General features: G+C 44.5%; 1 protein-coding gene across 1 annotated transcript in view; it reads left to right on the top strand.

The window, feature by feature from the left end:
- Positions 1-10,315: 10,315 nt before the first annotated feature.
- Positions 10,316-25,223, top strand: part of GNG2 (G protein subunit gamma 2) — a 123,188-nt gene continuing 108,280 nt past the window's right edge. Inside the window, exon 1 of the mRNA XM_075532412.1 lies at positions 10,316-10,525. The gene's annotated coding sequence lies outside the window, so the exon portion shown is untranslated. The remainder of the gene's footprint in view (positions 10,526-25,223) is intronic.

Raw genomic sequence — 25,223 nt, 5'->3', positions numbered from 1 at the left:
AGCTGAAGTATATTTATTTGTTGGCTCTTTTATATTTGGATTCTCCTACTAGAGGGTAAACCCATGAGACAAGAGATTTCATTTTTTGTGTGGAAATTCTTGTGTAATCATGCAAGCAATACTTAAAAAATGTTGACTAACTACTTACTCAAGTAGGTGAAGAAGGCCCTGGCGGGGCACAAATACCTAAGTCCTTTGTGACTAAGGGAAAGGTTGGTGAATGATGAAAGTCTTGCAGAGGGCACTTGGAACAAAGGCCTGGCAATCTGCTTCCAGTGAGTTTTAATGTTGCAAACATTATGAAACGCTGTTCTCCTCTGTAACTTGTGGGTTACCAGGAGTCAGAATTGACTCAAAATCAACTAGATGGTTGAGGACATGAAATAATTTTGTAGCATTTCATGAAGAGTTAAATCCAATGTTTTATGACATTGAAAATGCATGTTCCAAATGTGGGTGAAGGGAGACAGTGGTCGGTGCAAGACATGAAAACAATAATAATTTATAAGTTATCACGGAGTCCTGCGGGAGGGAGGGACAAAAAAGGAGCTGATACCAAGGGCTCAAATAGAACGTAAATGTTCAAAAATGATGATGGCAACATATGTACAGATGTGCTTGATACAGTTGGTGTGTGGGATGTCAGAAGCACTCTAAGAGCCCCTAGTAAAGTGATTTAAAAAAAAGAAAATGCATGTTCCAATTTGGCCATTTTGTAAGAAAAAAGCGGTCCATTGCCAAAACTTTCCTTTACAAGAACTTTCTACACATGGGGGGAGTCCGTTGCTGCCTAAGTAAATTGCAGGTCCTCTTTTCTTCTGTCTGAATATCATTACTTGACTGGAAACTTTAGGGCTGTAGAGTCTTTCCGTTTTTCAAAACCTGTGTGGCAATCTCCTCCTTTTCCTGTTCTGATTCCCGGCGACGTTGGGGTGACAGCTAAGCAACCTTGCCGCCTTGTTTGCTCCTCCTTTCAGCTTGTTGCATGACTTGGTAAATGTCTGCATTGATGTTTTCCCAATGGCCTTTCAGGTCTACAGGTGTAGATTCAGTTACACTGAACACGTCTGTTCGGAGTACACACGGCGTGTCAACGGCTGTGCAAGGCACTGCAGAGACAGAGATGCAAGATCCAGGCCTTGCCCTCAGGGGGAATTGTGTTTAATGATTCGATTCTCTAGGCTTCTGGCAGAAAAGTCAGGCTCATCCTGTTCACTAAACGCGTGCCACCAAGGTTTCCTCATCAGTCTGGGTGGTTCTGTTTCTGAAATTCTCTTCTAAGAGGATCAAAGCCGAGAAGCTTACCATTCACGAGAACAAATAGAGCTGGCAGGGGTCTAGACATCAGGAGATCTACGGATGCACTTGGTTGTTAGCTGCCATCAAGTGGGAGCCAGCCTCAGGACTCACCCATACCGGGTCTGCGCCGCCCCTTTGATTGGCTGTGGCTGAACTCTTGTGATCTGTAGAGTTTACCTGGGCTGATTTTTTAGAAGTAGAGGGGCATCCTTCTTTTTCTACTTCTAGTCTACTTCGGTGTAGAAGCTTCACTGACAGCCTCACTGACATGGCTGGAAGCTGTCCTTGTAGCGCAACGGCTGGAAGCGGAAGCCAAGCCTTCCTCCTGGAAGATGAGGCTTCTACCGCTGAACCACCGCCGCCTCCCCAAGCCCTGTTCAGCAGGTAAGTCAACAAAGACACAAAGACAAACGACCTTCAAATATCTCCGCGAGCGCCTAGCCTCCTTTGCCAACTTTACTGTCAAAATCGATCTTCCTACCTGACACACATATTTGGCACAGAAAAAGCAAGCGTTGCCTTTCTGCCTGGCTTGAAAATTATTGGCGTTAGTGTATAGCTTTTCTTTCAAGACACTTCACAATGATTTACTTGTGTGATACTGATCACACTGATTCATAGCCCTTCATTCTGACATTCCTTATGAAGAATTGCTTCCCCACAGCTTTGTGTGTGCAGTGGTCTCTAACCTCGGCCATACTTTGCTGCTGACTCTCTCTTCTTGATCTCGTACTCGCTTTCTGTTGTCCCTGAATTTCTGCATCGACATTCAGAGGCTTTTACCAGATTTACCATTTCTGTTGAAAACCTGTTATGGTTCTCCGGGAATTCAGATTTCTGGGACCCATGAAGTTGGGGTGAGCCCACTAGGTCACTGGCCTAGGTGATCTCTTGGCCTTTCGACCTTAAAGAAATGATTTCGCATAGCCACCTTTGAGTCATACGCTTGTCTAGATGATAAACTAGTAAAACCGTTTTGCCTTAGACACCGTGCTCATTGGAAGAATTAGCTTTGTGCCGTCCGTTCTGAGAAAAGCGAGCATTGCCAAGGGTCAGGCAGGAACTGTGCGGTAGGAGAAACTAGTCATGATTTTGGTCACTCTCCGAGACAGCAGTGTTGGAGATCCTTCTTTACTGCAAAGCGCTTCCTCCGTTTGTCCTGGCCCTTCCCATGGACATGCAAATGAGGTGGGGGCTTAATAATTTCTAGAAATTCTCTTCATCTTCCGAGCATGTTTGCTTCCCGAGTTGAAATGTTATGCTGATTTTCAAATCACATAATAAACTCTGATCAATTTAGATTATTGGCTTACTATGATTTTTGAACATGGAGTCCTGGGGAAGTTGTCATTGATGAATGGGTTCTTAGGACAATAGCATATTTGGTTTTGAGCCTTTCATCCAAGTCCTGGAATACTTTCTGCTGATGGGAAGACCAGGACATCAAAGACTTCACCTGCTGGTGGTCCCCATTTGGGATAGATCTAGTCCTAGTGTCTTCTCAAGTCTGGCCAACCCCCATTGGGATCACCTGTTTGCATTCACATCAAGTTGTCAAGGGCTCTTTCGTTCCTTTCCTGCTCTGGTTCCATATCCCTCACCACCTCCCGCTTCTCTCCTGAGCCCCTTTGTATCGGGACCTCCTTTGAAGGATTTCTGTTTCATAATTAGCCTCTCTAGCCTTCTCCCAGCTACTCCAGCTTCTCCCAGCCTCAAGATCCACTCTTTCTCTTTCAGCACTGGCATGTTCTTTGATCTTGGGGAATTTGGAAAACAAGTTTCATGAACTTATTTATCATTGGAACTCCCGCAAGATGGCACGCACATATAGGTTAACAACCTAAATGAGTTTAATGTTGGTGGCTTCTCAGGCAGTGTCTGAGAAGAATCTAAGCTCTGTAGGATTCCACTTAATCCCTTAGCCCAGGCCAGAACCAAGGAAAAGGAGAGCCCATGGTTCCAATCCCTCTGTTTTGTAGAAGAAGAGTTTGACCCTTACTCTGCCAACCCATACTGCTTCTAGGTGTTGTGTTGGGTCACAAGACAGACTACTGCCATTTTAGTTGTAACGTTGGCTGTTCTTAGGAGAGATTAGACCTGCTCACCCCATTACTTGGCTCCCATTAAGTCAAAGGCAATTCAGTCTTTCTGGGTCCAAAGAGCTGAGAGTAGACTCAGATTTCTAGGGGAAGGAGTGATCTAATGACACACAGGCAAGATCACGATCATGCCTTCTCAGAGAGGTCTTTCAAGAGGCCTCCTTTCCATTTGGCTGATACAAGAAATTCCTGGAATTCTAGTTTTCTGTGATCCACTTACCACTCAATTATGTATTTATTTACTTTGTGTTCAACACAACAATGGAGCAAGTCATTCAAATTCCTATTAATATATATGAACAAACAGGGTTTATTAATATGTGAATTCACTTTTTCAGCCCTATTTCACTTCTCCCACTTCACCACAACCCACACGGACACCCAAAGAGTGGCTTTGTTGGCCCCCTTTGCAGGTCCCTTAGGACACAATAGACTCAGAAAGGGTAGAGAGGGCCAGAACTGAGATATGAAAGGAGATGGAGGAATGGATTAGCCAGAGAAGGCAAGTCAATGACATGGTAAAGAACGGTCAGGACACAGCGCTTGAGAGGAGAGAGAAAGAGGGAGCAGTATTGTAACACGATTAGAGAGTGTTTGAGGATTTGCCAGGAGAGACCCTGGGACAGCTGCGAAATGGCAAAGGCTGGAGAGTGGAAGAGGGAATGTGAGCGGAGTTCCCAGCTTAGAAAGTGGCTCCCTTCAAAGTCCATCCAGAGATGAAAGGAAAGATTAGGTTTCTTTTCTGTTTTCTTTACAAATGTATTTTTTAAAAATCATCTTATTAGGGGCTCTTACAACTCTTATCACAATCTATCCATCCATCCATGGTGTCAAGCACTTTTGTACATTTGTTGCCATCATCATTCTCAAAACACTTTCTTTCTACCTGAGCCCTTGGTATCAGCGCCTCATTTTTCGCCTCCCTTCCCCACCTTGCCTTCCTCCCAAAACCTTGATAATTTATAAATTATTATTTTTTTCATGTCATACACTGTCCGACGCCTTCCTTCACTGACTTTTCTGTTGTCTGTCCCCCAGGGAGAGGGTTATATGTAGATCATTGTGATCAGTTCCTCCTTTCTCCCCCACCTTCCCCATTCCCTCCTGGTATTGCTACTCTCATTATTGGTCCCGAGGGGTTTATATGTCCTGGATTCCCTGTGTTTCCAGCTCTTATCTGTACCAGTGTACATCGTCTGGTTTAGGTGGATTTGTAAGGTAGACTTGGGATCATGATAGTGGGTGGGGAGGAAGCATGAAAGAACTAGAGGAAAGTTGTATGTTTCACGGGTGCTACACTGCACCCTGACTGGCTTGTCTCCTCCCTGTGACTCTTCTGTAAGAAGATGTCTAATTTCCTACAGATGGGCTTTGGGTCTCCACTCTGTACTCCCCCTCATTCATAATGATATGACTTTTTGTTCTTTGATGCCTGATATCTGATCCCATGGACACTTCATGATCACACAGGCTGGTGTGCTTCTTCCATGCGGACTTTGTTGCTTCTCAGTTAGATGGTTGCTTGTTTATCTTCAAGCCTTTAAGACCCCAGACACTATATCTTTTGATAGTCGGGCACCATCATCTTTCTTCACCACATTTTCTTATGCACCTGTTCTGTCTTCAGTGATTGTATCGGGAAGGTGAGCATCATGGAATGCCATTTTAATAGAACAAAATATTCTTGCATTGAGGGAGTTCTTGAGGAGAGGCCCAATGTCCATCTGCTACCTTAATACTAACCCTATAAATATATGCACATAGATCTCTTTCCCCATCCTCACATATAAATATATTTATATATATACATACCTGTATTTAGACCTTTATAAATGCACTTTGCCTCCTAGTTCTTACCTCTATTTCCTTTTACTTTCCTCTTGTCCCACTATCATGTTCAGCCTTTATTTGGGTTTCAGTAATTCCTCTGGGTTACATTGCCCTTGATCAAGCTCTGCCAGGCCTCCTACACCCTCCTTGCCATCAATTTTGGATCACTTGTTGTTTCCTTGTCCCTGGGTTTGTCAACACCCACTTCCTTTCCCCCATCTCCCCTTCTCCCTGTCCCCAGGAACCATTGGTCCCATTGTTTTCTCCTCTGGATTGTTTATCCCACCTATCTTATCTAGATAGACCTGCAGAGATAATAATATGCACAAAAAATAAGACATAGGAAAACAACAAATGTATTTTAAAGTTACTTTTTGTTGTTAGACAGTGCTTCTTTATAGGAAAGTAAGTGCAGAAATGAAACTATGACGTGCCCGGGATACTGTGCTGTTCTTAGGTGCAACACGCCTATTGTGCTTCATGGCAACCCTTTGGGGTACAACGCAACAAAACACTGCCCAGTCTTGCATGAGCCTCACAATCTCATCTGAGCTCATCGGTACAACAGCTGTGCCGATCTGTCTCACTGATGGTCTTCCCCTTGACTCATCATCTACTTTACCAAACATGATGACCTTCTCTAGGGACTGGTCTCTCCTGATAATATGTGCAAATTAAAAAATTATAAACCAGACTCTGTGATCATGTAGATTCTGACTCGCAATGACCCTACGGACGAGAGTAGAATTGACCCAGTGGGTTTCTGAGCCGTCAATCCTCTTGGGAGCAGAAAGCTTCACCCTGGTCCCTGAAAGCAGCTGGTGGTTTCGCACTGCTGATCCTGTGCTTGGCAGTCCAACTCTTCAACCAGTATGCCACCACAGCTCCTGTGGTACATCAGAGTCACCTACGCGACAACTACTCAGAATCTGTTCTGCTGGGAGCAAGAATTTCTACATTTCATTTGCAAAATAAAAGGAATTATTGTTTTCTACTCCATAATCAATTTCTCATATTCGAGACTTCATTTCCTCCCCTCCCCATTCCCCAACCCCTGGCACCTAATGGAATATAAGAGCAGTTGTGGAATGTCTGCCACTCATTTCTTTTCATTACCCAAACATCTATCAACTACTTGCTGTGGAACAAGCAAAGCTGAGGACATGGCCTTCTTCATGAGGTGCCCAAATACCAATGGGTGAGATGGCAGCATTGGGTTGGGATGTTTTCTTTTGCACTTACTCTTTATAGAAAACCCTCTCTTATCCATGAGTTTCTGCGGATTGGTTTCTCTGAAGCACCCAGAGTAACACAGAGACTAAGCCAAAGTAATGGTTTCTTTATTACCACCAAACTCCTCGACAAGATAGAATGTAAAAGATACTACGAAGTGCTAAGGTCTGCAACTAAAGCCATTGGTGAATGTGAAAGCACTTTACAGGCTGTTTTCTATCCTGATAATTGGTGATGTGATAAATGGTGGGCTATAACTCTATCATCTCTGAAACGAACATGCGGTAGACTTTGCATGGATAACTAACCAAGCCATGTTAAGAGTTCTGAACTGGATTAATGTTCTCTCCTGACCATGTTAAGCCCTTCCTTTTCCTTCTTTTGCCTGAAAAAGAGACTGTTAAGACCAGGGAAATCAATGTAGTTAAGACAGCGAGAGATACTGAAATCCTCGTTTTTCAGTTTTGAAGAGAAGTTAGTTGGAATTTCCAAACAAAGGCCAGGTTAACTTACTGAGAGTTTTATGAGGATCAGAGATGGGGAAGAAAAAAAAACCTGTCTATTTGGCAGCAAACCAAATTCCTAGAGTTTTTATTTTCTTAAAGGTGAATGCCAATCACCTGATGATTGAGAGTAAGCGAGAGACAGGATAGGGAGACACAGAGACAAAGGGAAAAGGGAGAGAGAAAATTTCAGAGCTAAAGCCAGTTACTGGTTTTAACTTAACCAAATATTGATTTGCATAATCTTTACAACAATTAATGTGCCCCTCATTTTTCTTAGACTTGGCATCATACATATTTAAATTTGTATGTAAAACTCTTGGTAACCTTTGGACCAAGATTCCTGGTTTGGAGGTAATTCGTGTCTGTCTGTCATCAGGCTCTCAAAAGTCTGGTCTATGTTTCATCCTGTCCCCTTGCTACAATTCAATTTGCTGGTGGTTCGAAAGGAGTCTCTAGCTTTCAGTCGTTAAAAACATCGTTTCTGTTTTCCAGATGTCTTGAGCTGACATCATAGCCCTTTGGATGAAAGATTTCCAGGAAGAAATAAACAAACTCTGCTCATGGAGCATTCAACTAAAACAAAGAGTGTGCTGGGGCACCTCAGAGCAGTCCATCGAAATTAAATTCTGTTGCTTCCAGCTCAGTGTGCTGTGGTCATCAGGGAGCCTCGGGAAGCCTCCCTGAGGGCTGAGTCATTCTGCGGCAATCCTTGATTCCTGCTCTTTCCTGTCAGCTTGTTTGCTGAAGGGATGAGCAAAACTGGATTGAAAAGGTAGAACTAGGCAATTATTCTGTCACCTGAGAGGACAAACTTCCCAAGCAGCTTCCCAGGAGCAGTTCTTTAACTGGACACTAGAAACAGGATGACCCCACTTCCATCCCATGTTTAATCTGTAGCTGCCTCGTGGCAGTATTGGGGACGGAATGATTCACACATTGTCACTAAGACCATCAAGATTCAGTGGTCAGTGTACTAACATAAGGTGTCCAGGAGGTGGAATACAACCAGCGTCAAAGAATGAACAACACACTAATTGTGGGGCCTCTGAGACTGAATAGTGGGCCTCTCTTGGCTGCTGACTGCTGAAGTCACTTGCCATCTTTGTGTTTCTACCTTCCCTACAAATAGTAAAAGCTAATGTATGTTGAACAGGAGCTCTCGTGGATGTTGGTAATGCATTGAACTGCAACCTTCAAGGTCAGCAGTTCTAAACCACTAGCTGTTGCAACAAAGAAAGGGCTTTCTACTCCCACAAAGAGTAACAGTCTCAGAAACGCACAGGGGTAATATTCTCCCGTACCATAGGGTCACTGAATGGGCATCAACCTGATGGCAGGGCGGTAGGTGAGGGGAAATATGTGTTGAACTAGTCCTATGTTCCAGGAAGAAGTACAACCAGAATGCACCTTAGAGGCAAGGATGAGGAAACTTCATCTCAAGTACTTTCGACATGCTTTTAGAAAAGACCAGTTCCTGGAGAAGGACATTATGTTTTCTAAAGTAGAGGTGTAGTGAAAAAAGGAAGACCGGCAAGGAGACGGATGGACACAGTGGCTGCAACAATGAGCTCGAACCTAAGAGGGGTAGGATTTTGTTTAGTTGTGCAGAGTCACAGCGAGTCAGAACCGACTTGAAGGCACCGAACAGCAACAACTTTGTTTCAGGAACTCTGAATTCTTTGTGTACTAGCTCATTTAATCCTCCGATTTTTCTCTGTAGGGACAACTAAATCATCTTCATTTTGGAGATAAATCAACTGAGGCATATCAAAGTTAAATAATTTGCCTAGGTTTATGGTTAGTGATGGAAGCGATGAATTCATTCTAATCTTGGTAGACAGACTGCCTCCAAACCTCAGGGGTTGGGATTGAATTCATAGGTTTCCAAATTTATTTGGCCTATCATCCCTTGCTCAGATTAAAAAAAATTTTTTTTAAGATAATGAAAAATCACAGCATCCACCCCTGGTGATATGGTTAAAGTTTATTGTGCCAACCTGACCAATAAATACATGTGGGGTTAATTGAAGGACGGAGAGATAAATGGCTTGGTGAACCTTGCCTTTTGAGTTCTCGGGTCTCTTGGTTTGTGATGGTTGGACCAGGGTGCAGCTGCCTTAGCCAGTTCCCTGCTTCTGCTGGCAAGGCTCACTTCCTGCAAGACATCCCTGAGGAGAAGCCACCATGGACCTACCCCGATGCAGCCCTGGGTGCTGGAACAGCCCTGTGGAGATCCTTGCCAGCGCTGAGATGCTTACACGTTCATTGATTCGGCTTTCCTCCTGCAGTTGGCTTCATAGTGTTGTGTTTTGTGAGATGGAGGAGGATTTTGTGGACTGGTGTCGGACATAGGGGTTAATGTTGGACTTGTGGCCTTGGGCAGCCCTGGGTCGGGATGTTTTCTTGATGTGCACTTACCCTTTACATAATACTTTGTCTTATACATATGAGTTTCTGTGGATTTGTTTTTCTAAAGTACCCAGACTAACATACCTGGTAATTAAAAACTTTTGTACAATCCGAGATAAAGTGTAGGTATCTGCATTTGCAGTCCCCCTAGGATCATTGCAGGAATGGAGAGGCAGGGGGCAGTATCACCCACTTTGGGAAATACTGGAGGTTCTATTTCTTGGCCTGAAATACACAATATCTCATTCCGGCTCCACATTGAGATATCAGAATCTTTTGGGAATGTGTGCCCACTCTTAGGCCTACAGGTAGTATTCAAGGACGTGATGTAGCTCCTAGGCCCCACAAGAATACATATCAGGGCCATTCTTTTCCGGTCATGTGGGTTAAGTAAGAGCACCATGGTAGGGGGCCCAGGGAGAAATAAAGCCTCTGGAATGCTGGCCACAGAGCAAAAGGCTGGAAGTGGCAAGCTCCCATGTAGCTGATGCCATAGGAACCCTCGGACCTCAGAGATCCTTGTGACCCGCGCTGGATCTTCAAGTCCTATCTTGGCCAGGACCTGTCCGCTCACCCACCACCATAATAAAAAGTCAAGTTCAGGCTAAGAAGGCAGCCGGTGTGCCTGACTGGGGCCATCCAAAGGAGCTGTGGAGAAGGTTGGGGAGGCAGGAGGGGGGGGGGGTGAGGAGGGGAAGCAAGGGAGGGACAGCACTGGAGAAACTTGGAACAAAAGGGGAAAGGGGCTTGTAAGAAAATGAGGGTCAGTAGTCCGGGCAAGCGAAAGCTGTGCAATGGATGAGACCCAAAAAAGCACCGACAGGCCCCCGAGGAAGGAGGAAGTGGGAGATGCGCTGCTTCCTGTAGAAAGAACGCTGAGTGAAGACAAAGCTGGGTGGGGACTCGCCCCTGGGCTGCAGCCACTGACGCTGCTACACAGACACACAAGTGCAGCCGCCGTGCGCGCGCAGCTCCCCCACTGCGCTCTCCTGCTCCTACTGCGCCGGGCTGCGGGCTGCGCTGCGCCGGGCTGGGCTGGGCTGGGCTGGGCTGCGCCGGGCTGGGCTGCACTGGGCTGGGCCGAGCTGTCGCGCACAGATCGCTCCGGAGAGAAGAGCCACTCTCCTCTGCCCCAGCCTCGGAACGAAGGTAAGACGATGTTTTGTCTCCTGGCTCCTTTTTGAACGGAGGAAAAGGTGGGGTGGCAGGGCCGATTTTGAAGGGAAGCGAGGGGCAGAGCTCAGGATTGGGACAATGGTTAGGAAGGGGTCTGGTGAATTACCGAACAACAACAACAAAACCCTGCTCTTGGCTGCGGTGACTCGTCAGTACAACACGCTACCTGTCAGATGCGGATTTCCTAGTTCTCTGTGAAGAAAAGCAGGGGTCCGCGGAAAGGCGGTGGGGCTGGGGGAGCAACGCGGTCCCCTGGTTCCAGGGGTGTAACTTGTCCCTTGGCTTGCGTGTCTTATATACCGTCTGCTTCGCAGCACAGGGGCTGAGATGTGGCTTTTTGTTCTGGTGCTGGGTGATCCTGTGGTTCTCCGGCGTTTCCAGCCAAGGCTTGGATTGCCTATGTGAGGGGCAGCATCTGCCACGGGAAAACACCCCGCGTCTTCTTCCCTTTCAGCTCTGTGCGGTGGCTTCTAGAATAACCATGGAACCGGCTACCATTGCCAGTAGGTCTGGCCCCAAAGTTGCATCCCTGTTCAAAGGAGTGGGGCAGGCTGAGGGACAGTAACTTGTCCTGACTCAGATATCAGGCTTCCAAATACATGGGTTTTGTTCATCTCTAGATTGATGGTGGATTTAAGCCTCAATGAACCAGTGTGTTAGAGAAGGGTTACTCCCTTCTGTCTGTGGACACCGTGAATGACCGAGGAGGAGATAGTGCCTTGATTTTTGAGTGCAAGAGACGCTCTTACTGAGAGTCTCCGACCATGGTCTTTAAAGCGCACTAAAGGGGTCTGATGAAAGAGAAATAAGAGGGTGGGTTTCCTCTGGTCAGGTGGGCGGGAGAAGGAGTTTAATATTCTCTCATGGTGTGATTTTTAAAAGGCAGCTTTGTCTTTTCAACGAAAAATACACTGATGATTTTTCCCCTTGAGTTTTTATCATTTTCATTATAGGGAAGACAGCAGATCATTTTGCAAGTGAAAGAATGGCTCATAGTGGAGTAAAGATAATAATAAATGTCATGGCAACAGCTCATAATTTCTTAAAATGTAGGGTTTTCCCCCCTTAATATCATATACTGCTAATTAAGAGTGTAGATGTCTCCGCTTTGACCACCATTCTCTGTTGGGAAAATCTGTATTTTTAATGTCATCTTTATGAAATGGATTTGGTATCTTACAACTTGAGAGGTAGCACGTTCTCACATAGGAAGCTTTAGACAGATGCTAAGGGCATAGAAACACACTTCTCAGACGATTCTTCTCATTGAAGTAAGCCTGCACCATGGCGAAGAGGCGCAGCATTGCTAGTGGGGGTGTGTTGAAACCATGAAGCTTGCCTGAAGGGTTCACTGAATTTAATCAGAGCTGTGGTCAAAACAAGTCATGCTTGGATTCCACAATTCCACCTCCCATTTGTCTCTTCATGGAGAATACGGAAAGATCATTTTCCCAAAGAGAAAACCTAGTGTCAATCGGGGACCCAGAATGCCCCTGATTTGAGTTCTCTGATCGATCTGCATGTCATTAAATAAGGTAGAAAGTTGGAGAGCTGGGCTGCATGATTGAGGACGAGGCTCACCTTGGCTCCCAATCCCCTGGACAGTTCCGGAATCGCTTTGTTTGGGGGATGTGTGTGCAATCTGCCTTCCTCTTCCGTGTATGTTTCACACAAGAGTAAGGAAATGCACCTTGGACAATAGGTAGAATAAAGAGAGCCCTCTGACTTTGTTCTGGAAGCAACTAAGAGGTGCCTATTTTCTGCATGCGTGTCATTTTGCCATTCCTGTTGGCCGCAGAGCATTAGTGAGTAACAATAGCTCAGTAACTGTGACGGTGGACTGCTTAGGTAAAAGATGGACATGGCATCGCGGTGTAAAAGGAGACTGTACGCCTTCTGGAAATATGCAACAGCAAAAGACAGTACTTTTGCTGTTGAAATTGTAATTGTGCATTCTTTCCTTTTTCTCTCTCCATATGGCCAATGGCTACCAGAAACATGACTCCATTCTTTCATGGCCAGCCTAGGGCATCATATGGTAGGCAGATTGTGAATGCATTTGGTTGACTTACTTTGTGAGTCTGCTTCAGGAAGCAGGCCCAACGTTGCAGTATAAGGGCTCCCTGGGCAAAGCAGGAAGCCTGTCACTGAAATATCGCTGTGCCTGGAAGAAAACGGCTTCTTGGGGTGTAAGGAACAGACTTTGGGTTCAGCAAATCTCCCTTTCAGCCTTACTACTTCATTTATGAGCCTTAGTTTCTTCACTGTGAAGAGGTCTTATCAAGATTAAAAAACCTTCTCACTGTAACCAAGGTTTTTCTTATTGCTTTTTGTTTTTGCTTTGTTTTGTGTGTTTGTGTGTGTGGGGGGGTGGGTAAGTGTGGCTGATGAATAAAATAGCACCTAATATGCACAGCAAAGGAGCCATGGCAATACAGTTAAACACTTGTTTGCTAACGGAGAAGCCGGGAGTTTGAGCCCACTAACAGCTCTCTAATGTCTTAGAGCCTTGGAAACTCTTTGGGGCAGTTTCTTCTGCCAATTGGGTCACTCTGAGTCAGAACCAACATAAAGACAATAGATTGTTTTAGGCTTGGCTGATGTTGCTCAGTGCTCCAAGCCATCCAGATGCACAACAGCCCTGCGTCCCACAGAACGGCCGAAACACGACCCCATCCTGCGCCATCTGACGATATTTCTTAGGTTTCAGCTCCTCGTGGCAGCCACTCGGTCAATCCATATGATTGAGGGTCCTCTTCTTCTTTGATGACTCTCTACTTTGCCAAGCATGAAGTTCTTCTCTAGGGATGGCCCCCGCCTGGTAATAAGCCCATAGAACATGAGTAAATCTCACCCTCCTCCCTTAAAAGGAACTATCTGACTGTACTTCTACCAAAACAGATTCGTTCATTCTTCCGGCCAGTCTATGGTATAGTCAATATTCTTCACCAACACCATAATTCAAAGGCATTCATTCTTCTTCAGCCTTTTCCATTCATAACCCAACATTCATGCTCAACATACAAATTGAATAAATATGGTGAAGGGATATAAGCCTGATGTACATCTTTCCTGATTTTGAACCATGCAGTATCCCCTAGTTCTGTTTGAAGAACTACCTTTTGGTCCATGTACAGGTTCAGCGTAAACAGTCAAGTGTTCTAGAATTCCCACTTTTCACAATGTTATCCGTAATTTGTTATGATCCACATAATCAAGTCACATAGTCAATAGGACACAGGTAAACATTCTTTTGGTATTCTTTATTTTTAGATCCATGTGACATCAGCAAAAATAGCCCCTGTGTCAAGCTGGGTTTCTACTTCTATATGCATCCTAATAGAAAGAGATGTATATAAAGAAATGGCTCACAATTATAGAAGTAGGTAAATCCTAGCTCATTCAAGTCTGTGGGTCAGATGGTCAGCTGGAGGCCTCTCCTGGCTTGTCGTTTAGCTGCAGGGCCCGTGATCCAGAAAGCAGGAAAATCGAAACGAGGGGAGACTGTATGGTTTCAAGTCAGGAAAGGTGTGTATCAAAGTTCTGTTCCTTTGCCATACTTATTTAATATGTCTGTTGGGTGAAGTAATCTGAGCCGCTGGACTGTATGAAGACGATGGCAGTATCGGGATTGGAGGGAGCTTGATGAGCGACCTGTGGTATGCAAAGGACGCAACCTTGCTTGCTGAAAGCTTAAGGGGACAAGAAATACTGATGAAGACCGAAGACTACAACCTTCGTCATGGATTACACCTCAGCATAAAAATAATCCTCCTAATTGCACATCCCAGAAAACATGTGTTGCCAACGATTGCATTTACATGAATCCACAGTCAATGCCCATAGAAACCGTAGTCAAGACATCAAAAGGTTACTGCATTGGTCAAAGTCACTGGAAAAGATCTCTTTAAAGTATCATGGAGCAACAATGGCACCATGATGACTGAGGGGTGCCTTTCCTAGGCCGTAGTATTTTCAATTGCCTCATATGCATTAGAAAACTGTACGGTGAATAAAGAAAGCCGAGGAAGAATTGATGCCTTTCAATCATGGTGTTGGTGAAGAACACTGACTATACTGTGTAATGTTCTGGTGGCATTATGAGATTAACGGAAAGGCTGGTGGGTGTACACCCCAGACACTCCACAGTAGAAGTATTTGGTAGTCTCCTGTGAAAAGGTACATCCTTGGAAACCCTAAGAGGGAGTTCTGTGCTGTCCTATAGGATCACTATGATTCAGAATCAATTGAACAGCAGTGGGATTTTAGTCAGAAGGATAAATAAATCTGTCTTGAAGGAAAGACAGCCAGAATGCTCTTTAGAAGGGAGGATGAGGATACTTAAATAATTTGGACTTCAAGAAGGATCCAGTCCTGGAGAAGGACATCATGCCTGTAAAGTACCAAGAAACCAAACTCGTTGCCAGCAACTTCTTGGGAGAAAGGTGAGGCTTTCTACTCCTGTAAAGTGTTACAGTCTCAGAAACCCGCAGGGCCAGTTCTGCCCTAGCCTACAGGGTCTCTAGGCGATGATGGTCAAGTACAGAGGGTTCTTCAAAAGAGAGGAAAACATCAATGAGACAGATTGACATGGTGACTGAAGCCATAGGCTTCGATAGAGGCATGATTCTGAGGATGGTGCGGCACTGGGCAGTGTTTCATCCTGCTGTGCGTACCTACCGTTGGCATCGGTCAGAACCAACTCAATGGCAGCTAACAACTAACAGCAACAGGTATGGAAATGCCATTTTTTCTCTTCCTTAGTGGCACCTCCTCAAAGGCTTGAGGGGACACTTTTTAAGGGGTTGTAGCATAGTATGTTAGTATACTTTTATATAAAGAACGTCATTTTCTTATTTGTATTTATCTTCTGTATACCAAAGTATTTTCCCTTGTATTGTGCCTCCCTAATTTGAGACAACTCTCTCAAAAGTTAACTTTTAAAACCAACAGGGAAAGAATGAAAACCTGCAGAGCTTCTGACAGTTAAGTGGGATTGTTGGGGAAAAGTTACTCAGAAATAATGTCTATTCCCAACCTGGAAAACCTCTCCCCAATAATAGAAGAGAAAGAAAGTTTTATTACTGAATAAGTGTTAAACCAGAAAGCAAATGCAAAAAGAAACTGTATCCTTTATATAGTTGATGGATACAACTCATTCATTCATGCTTAAGGTGAAATTGTTCATTTTCCAGTTTCTTTATAATAAGATGCCTGGCACCCAGGTCTTTGAGGAAACATCCGTGGTTTACAGACTTTTCAAAAAGACAAAGGTTTGACTGTGAAAAGTTATCAAAAGTGAATTCTGAAAGAACAGGGGAGGGGTGGGGGATTTCTTCCGACATTGTTCATTCAGAGAAGTAAAACCTCTTATTGTCAAGGTGCATTTCTTCCTACAGTATCAAGAACCTGATAATGAAATGCAGACCCTTAGTGCGAGAAGTCACTGTTTCATCTTGCCAAGTCCCAGCCTAGGCCGCTCTGAAGGACATATTGGGGCTTGTGGCTTCAGGGCCTTGCTGACCTCCACTAGCTGAAGTTTCTCAGGCCCCTAGCTCAAGTTTCTCAGCTTTAGAAAAATGACCACTAAGGAGGAAGACTAGGAGCAAAAAAAGGAATAACTATTCTACAGAATGAATTGCCCTCAAACCTTTGATAACAACATGGCCACGGGCTAGGAGGGCCCTGATGGCCCAAAGGTGAGTTCTGGGCTATTAACTGAGAGGTTGACCACATAAACCCACCCAGTGGCTCTGCAAGGGAAACCCAAGTGATCTGTATCTTTACAGATTAGATCCCAGGAAATCCCACGGGACAGCTCTTCTCCACCTGCGACCACAGTGAGTCGGAAATGACTTGGCGGCCCCCCGCAAGAGTCATCAGGAGAGGCAGGGTGGCTAACCCTGCTCTAGGAATTGTTGCCAGGAGTGCCCTTCATTAGATTTTCACCTCCTGGTCACCCCATGTGACGGAGTAGAATTCCCCTATAAAAATGAAAACATTTTTTCCATTTGTACGATTGAATTTTAAGTTGCAGAACTAATTTTTATTTTAATGTTGTCGATGGCTTTTTGAAATCAATTTTGAAACATTTTGGTGAAAATACAAAAGCGCGCACAGGCATTGAACAATTACATATGAAGCACATGAACAATTGCTGTATACTTTACACTGTGTCACCAGTCTCCTTATTGATCTCTGTCGTATGAACTCTACTCCTCAAGTTCTGATCTATGTTTTAGTTTCAACTGTCCAGTTCACTGCAGATGGGCAATTCTTCTAAAGAAAGCAATACTCAAGGCGTCCATTAGTAAGTGAGCTTAATGGTTTACTTTAAACATCACTTCCTGAGACAGTTTCTATTCAAGCTTAGAAGTTGTTTCCTACCAATAGATTCAGAGATGCCTCCCATTTCAGTATATCCACTAAGTCTGGTTTTCCAATAAGAATCGGAAATTCCACAATCCCCACCTTTTGATCAAGACCTATCTATTGAGACGTTGATCAAAAGGCTCATAAATGATAGCCTGGTGCCATAGGTTTTTGGGGGGCTCATGGAGACAATTGGACTGTCAGTCTATCTCCTTCTTCCCCAGGGCTCCTTTTGCTTCTATTCCTCGAGGCACATAGAGGGCCAACAGATTGTCCAGCTTATCTGTTTTTTGGTTGTTTTGTTTTTTTTTTCATTTTGTTATTGTTGAGACTAAGAGGAGGCTACAAACACATCACGGGTGGAAAAATGGAATGATAAATCCAGGGTGCAGGATAGCACTGTTGAAACGCATAACTATCCTCTAGTTCTTTACTACTTCCTCCCCTTACTATTATGCTTTTTGTTTGTTTACCTCATTAATCATAGACTTACATATGTTCATTTGTAGAATTAATTGTTCAATACCCTTCAGAAATGGTAACAGGAGTAATGGTTCCCAGAGGGTTCCACAGGAAGAGGGGGGAAGGTGGAGCTGATAGCACTGATGACTGTATAAAAGAAGAAGAGGATAATGGAGTTTTTCCGGAAACGTTTTGAAGACCCCTAGTATACACAGGGGACACATGCGCCCAGTCAGCAGTTTCTCCATGTGCCAAGTCAGTGATACCTCTGTTCACCCTCCTTGTCTGAGTTGCTCCACCTCCATTCACCTGATCTCGCTGCGCCCTGAGTTTCCTATCAAGGATTTGGAGTCCCTGTTGTCACGTGGACCCCAAATAGATAGATTTTAGAAGAACCTAATGCTCAAGGCAGACTTTTTTTTTCTTACTGTTTAAACAAAATAATGGTTTGCTTTTACGATTTAAGTGGATATTTTTGGTTTACGCTTTAAAGATTCTAATATGGGTTCATCCAGACCCCTGGCCCCGGAAAGCCTGGACCCCCTGGGAATTTGAAATGCTCTTCTGTGTCTGTCCTGAGCCAGGAGGTATCTTTCTCCCCCTGAGCCGCCGAGGGCGTTCCAGCCACCGACCTTTCTGTGAGCCTTCGGGGTCATCATGAAACCACAAGACGTCCCAAGACCAAGCGTGCTGCTACTAAAGGGAGTCCACTCTAAAGTCCGCTCGTAAAAAGCCGGAATTCCTTCCGTGTTGTATTTGCCATCACAGAGTCCACTCGTGGTGTGGAAAGCTTGGGCAGGGTTGCATGGGGAGCAGGTGTGAGCCCAGGAGGACAGGACAGAAAGGAAAGAGAGGCTGTCTGAGCATGACGGCATGGGGGCAGCCCATGAACTCCAAAGACTAGGAGAGCTCCTGATGGAAATAGTTGAATGTTGTAATACATTGGGTGTGTGTGTGTTGAGAAGCGGGTGGATAATGATGTGGTTTTGTTTCATTCGCACTTCTATCCATTCTACAATTACTGTGTGAACCCAGGTGGCGGGCTTTACTCGAGCTGGGTGGGAGAGCGAGCGCAGGGCACCTGGGCCTTACCCCATTGTAGGTGCAGCTGAAGATGGACCTTAGGGCAAACTAGCCAGTGTCCACCCTTCCATGATAGCTGGTGAGACGGCCCGGGCTTGAAGGCACCCATTCAGAATGGCGTAATTGGTTACTACCTCACCTCCCAATTCAAACTCCATTTCTCTTTCCTTTACACCGGGGCAAAGGAATCGTGCTGCTCACGCTAGCCGAATGGCTTTCTACTTGGCCGCTTTTAAAATGGCTTACAACAGGAAAACATTATTTTGTTTCAGAAGCGATGCCAATGTGGGGAGTCCTGGGTGCGGTGGCAAGATTATTCCACTGTTAGCTGAAAGGTTTGAGCTTCAGGTGTGTCCACAGGGGACTTGGAAGAGAGGAATCAGCCTTTGGAAATCCTGGGAGCACAGTTCTGTTCTGTCACCAGAAATCGAAGTCATCTCAGCTCGCACTGGGTAAGAGAGCAGAGAGTTTCTGTACTCTGTTCAAGTCGGTGCCACTGTGGACGGTTAGGGTGGGTTAAGTGCTGTGCACTTGGTTCTGCCTCAGAGAACCGTGTGCACAACAGAACAAAGCACTGCCCAGTCCTGTACCACCTCACAGTGGCTGCTATATTTGAACCCTTTGTCGCAGCCACTGTGCCGACCCATCGCCTCAAGGAGCTTCCTCTTTTTCCTTGACCCTCCGTTGTACCAAGCATGATGACCTTTTCCAGGGCCCGGTCTCTCCTGACAACGTGTCCAAAGTGCATGTGACCAAGTCTCACCAGCCACTGTGGAAAAGAGATTCTCAATTTTAGGGAAGAGTATTAGAGATTAATGAGGTTCTCCAACATTCCTTAAGAAAAATTTTGAAGAAATTCTTAAAGAAAAGAAATTCTATTGATTGGGCATCAATGTTAAAACATGATCTGAAGGACTCCATTAAACATGAAAGGAGATCTCAACTCTCAAACATCAGTGATAATGTATTTCTTAAAAGTGGTATCCCTGTTTGCTGAGGTTTGAGATAAGACAGGATCAGCCTCTTTATCGCTTGACAAATATGTGTAAACAGCCACGTTTTCAACGGGATTGAGTCTCCTGACCCTTTCCTCCTGTTTCCCTGGCCTTCCCTTGTTCCCTGCAGTCTGGTTGTCAGGGCCAGACGATCTACGGATTCGCAGTCCCAGGCACTCAGTTACCCAGACACTTAGTGCTTATGTGGAGGGTCTGGAAACTGGGTTGATAAGTTCTCCTCCAGATTCAGGCAACATCAGCGGCGCCATTGCTGACCTTTGAAGATTCCTTCTCCTTTCTTTTTTAAAAAGTGAACATTTCATTATCCCGTGCACGCTTTCCCTGGAAATCGTCCACCACACGTCCCTGTGTCCTTTGTTCCCAGCAGGTGATGTCATCTCCTGCCCAGATTACGTCTTCCTCAACTGCACCCTCTCTCCTTATTGCTGTGCTCCAGCATGTCTCTGTGTCTTCATTTATTCTCTTCTCCTTTCCTTCGAAATCGAGTTAGCAAGTAACTGTTCTAAAGCAACGCAGCAAGTGTTTCCTTCGCACTAAGAATAAACCCTCTCCTGGGACCCTTCATCCCATTCCCTTCGACTTTCTCAGGCACTATGTTCTGCTGAGAATGCTCTTTCCTACATCATTGGTTTCTTTCTTTTTATTGGCCCCTTCCTCTTTACCTGAAGCATATTTGGTTTCCCCTATGTATATGGTGGTGGTGGTGGTGGTGGTGGTGATAGATGCTGTTGAGTCCATTTCAGCTCATAGCAACCTTCTGAACAACAGAATGAAACACCACCCGGTCTTGGCCCGTTCTCGCAGTGGGTCTTATGCTTGAGCTCATTGATGCAGCCGCTGAGTCAGTCTATCTCCTAGAAGGTCTCTCCTGATAACATGCCCAAACTATGTCGACAAAATCTCTCCATCCTGGCTTCTAAGGAGCTTTCTGATGGAACTTCTTCTAATCCAGGACATATTGTTTGTTCTTCTGTCAGCCATGATACGTTCAGTGTTCTCTGTGAGCACCGTAACTCAAGTGCTTTGATTCTTCTTTGGTCTTCCCTTTCCAGTGTCCAACTTTCCCACGCGCACACAGTGATTAGCAGCACCATGACTGGCCAGGGACAACTTACTCCTCAAAGTCACGGCCTTGCTTTTCAACACTTTAAAAAATTATTTAATATATTTTTTGTAAATCATCTTATTGGGGACTCTTACGGCTCTTATAACCATCCATGCATCCATGGTGTCAAGCACATTTGTACATTTGTTGCCGTCGTCGTTTTCAAAACATGTTCTTTCTACTGGAGCCCTTGGTGTCAGCTCAATGCACTGTGTCGTGGGATCTCTGGACTCCTGCTTCCATGAGCGTTAATTGTGGATCTGAGCAAGATGGAATCCTTGACAGCTTCAACTTTTCCCTCCCTGTATTATGATGTTACCTGTTGGTCCATATATTCATAGATTAATTAAAAAATAACTGAAACAAAAACCTAAATAATTAAAAGAAGCAAACCTGCTGACGATGCAGCTTTCCTGCTGGGCTTTTGAGACACTCTCCTAGCCTTCGTGCTCTAGCTCCTCTGATGACCCCAACTTCTGCCCTGAGGTCAGTTCTCCTTCCCTCAGTGGGAGTGTTCTATAGTTCATTCTACTCTCAAACATGACGCTCCATCTTAATCACTCACCTGCTCTCTAACCTCATATTCAGCTCCCTGAAAAATTGACAGGACAGCTCACCCATGTCTGCCACAGAAATGGGCATTGTCCCAAACAGTGCTTACCATCACCTTCTTTCCCTCTTGCCCCCTTTCACTCTCTCAAGCCAGCTCCTCGCCCAGTCCCACGACTCAGTTCTGTGATTCTCTCAACATGAGGGCTCCTTGTCATGGCCTCCCTCACCATGCCCTCCTCATCCTACCTGAAGGTGTGGCACAGCCCTTTACCACGGGGAATACGTCTGCACGTCTGTCCTTGCATTCTGGCAGCCAGCAGCAGCCCCTCCTCCCCTCCAGAAGGGCTGATGTGCTGTTTGTGTTTTTTCTTCGTTCTGAAATATCTTCTTCTACTTGTATAATGTACCCTCGCCATCTTGTTCCTCTGTCCTTCCATGCGACCTTCAAAGCTCAGTTCTTATGCTGCCTCGTCCACAACACCTTCCTTAGTTTCTCTCCAGTCCTCCTCAAAGGAGAAGCAATGGGCAAATGGGTTTCTCTCCAGTCCTCCTCAAAGGAGAAGCAATGGGCCTCTCCTGAAAGCTTTGACTCCTCTAGCATGGCCCTGAACCCCCTTCTGGTTTACGCCATGGCATCCCGTGTATCTTTTTCTTTTTCAGTCCATTGCAGGGTCTTTGAGGAAAGCCGTCACATCTGATTTCATCTTTCCAGCACACAAAGTAATTTAATTTTCATTCATTTATGGAATGAAGCTCCTTTTAAGAGGTTTTGGTTTTTCTAAAATGTAGCGTGAGCTAGCTTGCTTCCTAGGCACTACTACTGGACAAACAGACAAATTAAAATAAAAAGCAGTACCGCTACTCAGTCTGTCCACCAGTGGTGACTGAGTTAACCTGAGACGCCACCTGCCTTTTGAAGTGCCGAGGCGACTCGGATGGACAAAGCAGATCAGTTCATTGTTTTCTTGGTATTCCAGTGTTGCAAAACTAAAACCACAAATGATTGTGGGTTTGGTTTTGCTGATGATTTTGAAAAAATCTCTTGGTATGTTAGAAGATCCTTGGTTAGCTCAAACGGATTTCTCCTAATTCAGAGGTTGACATTGGAAGTCCCCCAGAGCTGCCTTGGAAGAAAGGCCTGTTGATTTCCTTTGAAGAAAGAAAGAAAAAACTGGCCATTGCCCTATGGTTACTTATATTCTGAGATGCATGGGGTCTCCACAAATCTTAATTGACTCAATTGCAAAAAGCATTTGCTTTGGGGACATTAGAATCACCAATGAACTGCGGGAAAAAAAACAACATACCTATGTCTCAGCCTCCTCCCGGACAAATCAGAATCAGTTCAGAATGAAACCCACCCACAAAACCAAAATTAGAATCTAAGGAGTTACAGGTAGTGATTGGAGGAAAAAAGAAACAGGTTGAAAGATGGGGATTGCATGTGTAATGACAGGGGCATTGATAAGTTCGCTTTTGAGATCGATGGTCCTGAAAGGCCTTTCTGAATAAGGGATATTTGAATGGAAATCTAAAGGATGGTGAGGAGTCAGCCACATGCCACATGAAGGTCTGGAGGAAGCAGAAGGCACAGCAGCTTTGTGGAAACCAGGATGACGTGACATTCCACAGGAAACAGGACCTTTCTCACACACATGCACGATAATCTAGAAAATATGCCTTCTGCAGAAAGCAGCTTTCCCATTAGACTAGGCAGACACCAAATTTAGAACGCTTTCTCTCAGCTGAATTGATCAGATTGATTTGCACATCCAGAAAGACGACTTTGTTTATGTGTATATACACATACACACATTTTCCTCTTGCAGTTTAATCAGAGCTTGGTGTCTGAATTGAAGGCCATTCTTATTGTTTCCAATAACCTTAGATACTTGGTATTATCCTTTAGATTAATAAAGAGCAAGCAAGCATTGCTGTCCTTAATTCTGCTTTGGGGCATCAGGCAAAAGATCACAGAGGAAACCCTCAAACATACATAGTAAGCACCCAGTCATGTTTGAATGAGTGAAGATCAATATGTTTTAAGGATCAAGTTGACAACCAGCACTTGTGGGATAATCCATTTGTGTTGCTGTGCGCTGGGTACTTTACATACATTCCTGTGTCCATCTGGTTTAAGAATAACCCAATGAGATGAGTATAATATTTTACTAACATAATACTTTTGGCAATTGGGGAAAAGAGTATGCCCCCACCAAATGGCTGGAACCATTGGAAACTTATCTGATGACCATCGAAAGGAGGGGCTACCATGCCTACTGACTCAGGAACTCCACAACGTCATCAGCAAGCTAAATGCTTCCCTACCTTGTACTCTAACACTGCCAAAGGGTGGTGTACCCTCCTGCGTGTGCCAATATTGCATCTGTTGCTTCAGAGTCACTGGCAGAGTTTAGGATCCAGCAGCATGCCCAGGGAGTAATTTCTCCTTCTGGGTTTCTTGTTGCTGTTGAGTGCAGTTGAGTTGATTTTGAATCAGAATAGAGCTGCCCCATTGGATTCTCTAACCTAGCACCTCTATAAGAGCTGATCTTCCTCCCGAGGAGAAAGAAAATAATTCCTGGTCTATTCACAGGGAATGGGGTTAGTGGTTATTGGGCAAGGAGTCAATAGAGTCTGTCCCTACTACTATTCCCATTTTATAAGTCAGGACACCAAAGCTCAAAAAGATTGAGCTATTTAACAAGACAAAGCAACTCTGACTTGGACAGAATTTCATAGTTCATGTATTTTTCCATGAGAAACACACACACACAGCAACTTGTTTTTGTTGATGGGTGAAGTTTGGAGAAAGAATCTCAGAGAAAAATATCAAAATAGCTGAAACGAGATGAAACATTCCAGAAGAAAACAAAGTGAGACTCAATAAAGCAGTTAGAATGGTGTTTCATCAAAACACTCGCCCTGTATTCCTATGGTATAGCTATACTCATGTGTATATAAATATAATTAGTTAACTTTCCCTGAATGGGCATTTAAATCCATCATAAAATAAAAGAAAATCCACTCTGGGCGGAGGAATGAGCTAGAGAGGCCTAGGGTGCAGGCCGGGGGGCTGTCAGACTTCATGGAAACCGTGGTCGCTAAGGAAGTATAGGCTTTGTTTCTTGTAGCATCTGTCGAAAAGAAGAAACTATCTGAAACCTCAGAGGACGGGTGCTTTTGAAAGTAGATCTTCCCTTTCCAGCTCAGGAGATGCCAGGCAGTCACTGCTGTCTTGTTTCCCGGGTCCCACTTTCCACGTTGGCACCTTTAGGAGACCACGCGTGTGCGTGGCGGTAGGAAAAAAGGCAAACTTCAGCGACTCTGCTATCATGACATTGTTTTGACTGCTTGTCTCTCAGGTGTATTTCGGTGCCTTTCCAACATAACAGTCGGAGTGTGAATGAGAGGAGTGCTTTTTTATTTTTTTCTGTAAGGTATGATTGAGTGCCTCCTACTCTTATATTTGAATTTTTAAACAGGGAAGTGAAATTAATTTCTAGGCTTTGCCAACAGAGCTCTGTTTAAGAGGGATATTTATCTAATTTTTGCAGAACTTTATGAGAAAAATTGTGTGGAAAAAATTAAACGGGAAGGAAAAGAAAAAAATATCACTCTCAACCTCCAGGCTTTCCTCAGAGCACTGGAGGTGATCCGTTGCCTCTTGGTTTTTTGTTTTGTTTTAACCTTGTGACACTGATTTAGAGACTGCACTGCTATGTATGGGCATTAAATTCATTTCACTAAGTTTGGTTTTGTTTGCTATTTCCTTTAAAAAAGAGGAAGACTTGATATTGAATAGGCCAAGATTTCCAAAACTTTTAAAAATGAAAATCAGTAAGCAATGTTAAAAATGTCTAAGCAAAAATAGTAATCTGCCTTCCCATTTATTATTTTTTAAAATAATCCTAAAATATTCTAGCACACAAAAATAAACCTTTACAGCTCAATAAAAAAACAATACAAGGAAAACATTGTGGCTAAAGGTCATGGCTTTGGAGTCTCCATCACAGGGGCAAGTGGTTTAAACTTTCTCTGCCTCAGTTTCCTTACCTATAAATGGGGAAGTAATAATAAC

The sequence above is a fragment of the Tenrec ecaudatus genome, chromosome 14 (assembly GCF_050624435.1).
Source record: "Tenrec ecaudatus isolate mTenEca1 chromosome 14, mTenEca1.hap1, whole genome shotgun sequence".
Taxonomy (NCBI): Eukaryota; Metazoa; Chordata; class Mammalia; order Afrosoricida; family Tenrecidae; genus Tenrec; species Tenrec ecaudatus.
This window is presented reverse-complemented; position numbering and strand designations above follow the sequence as displayed.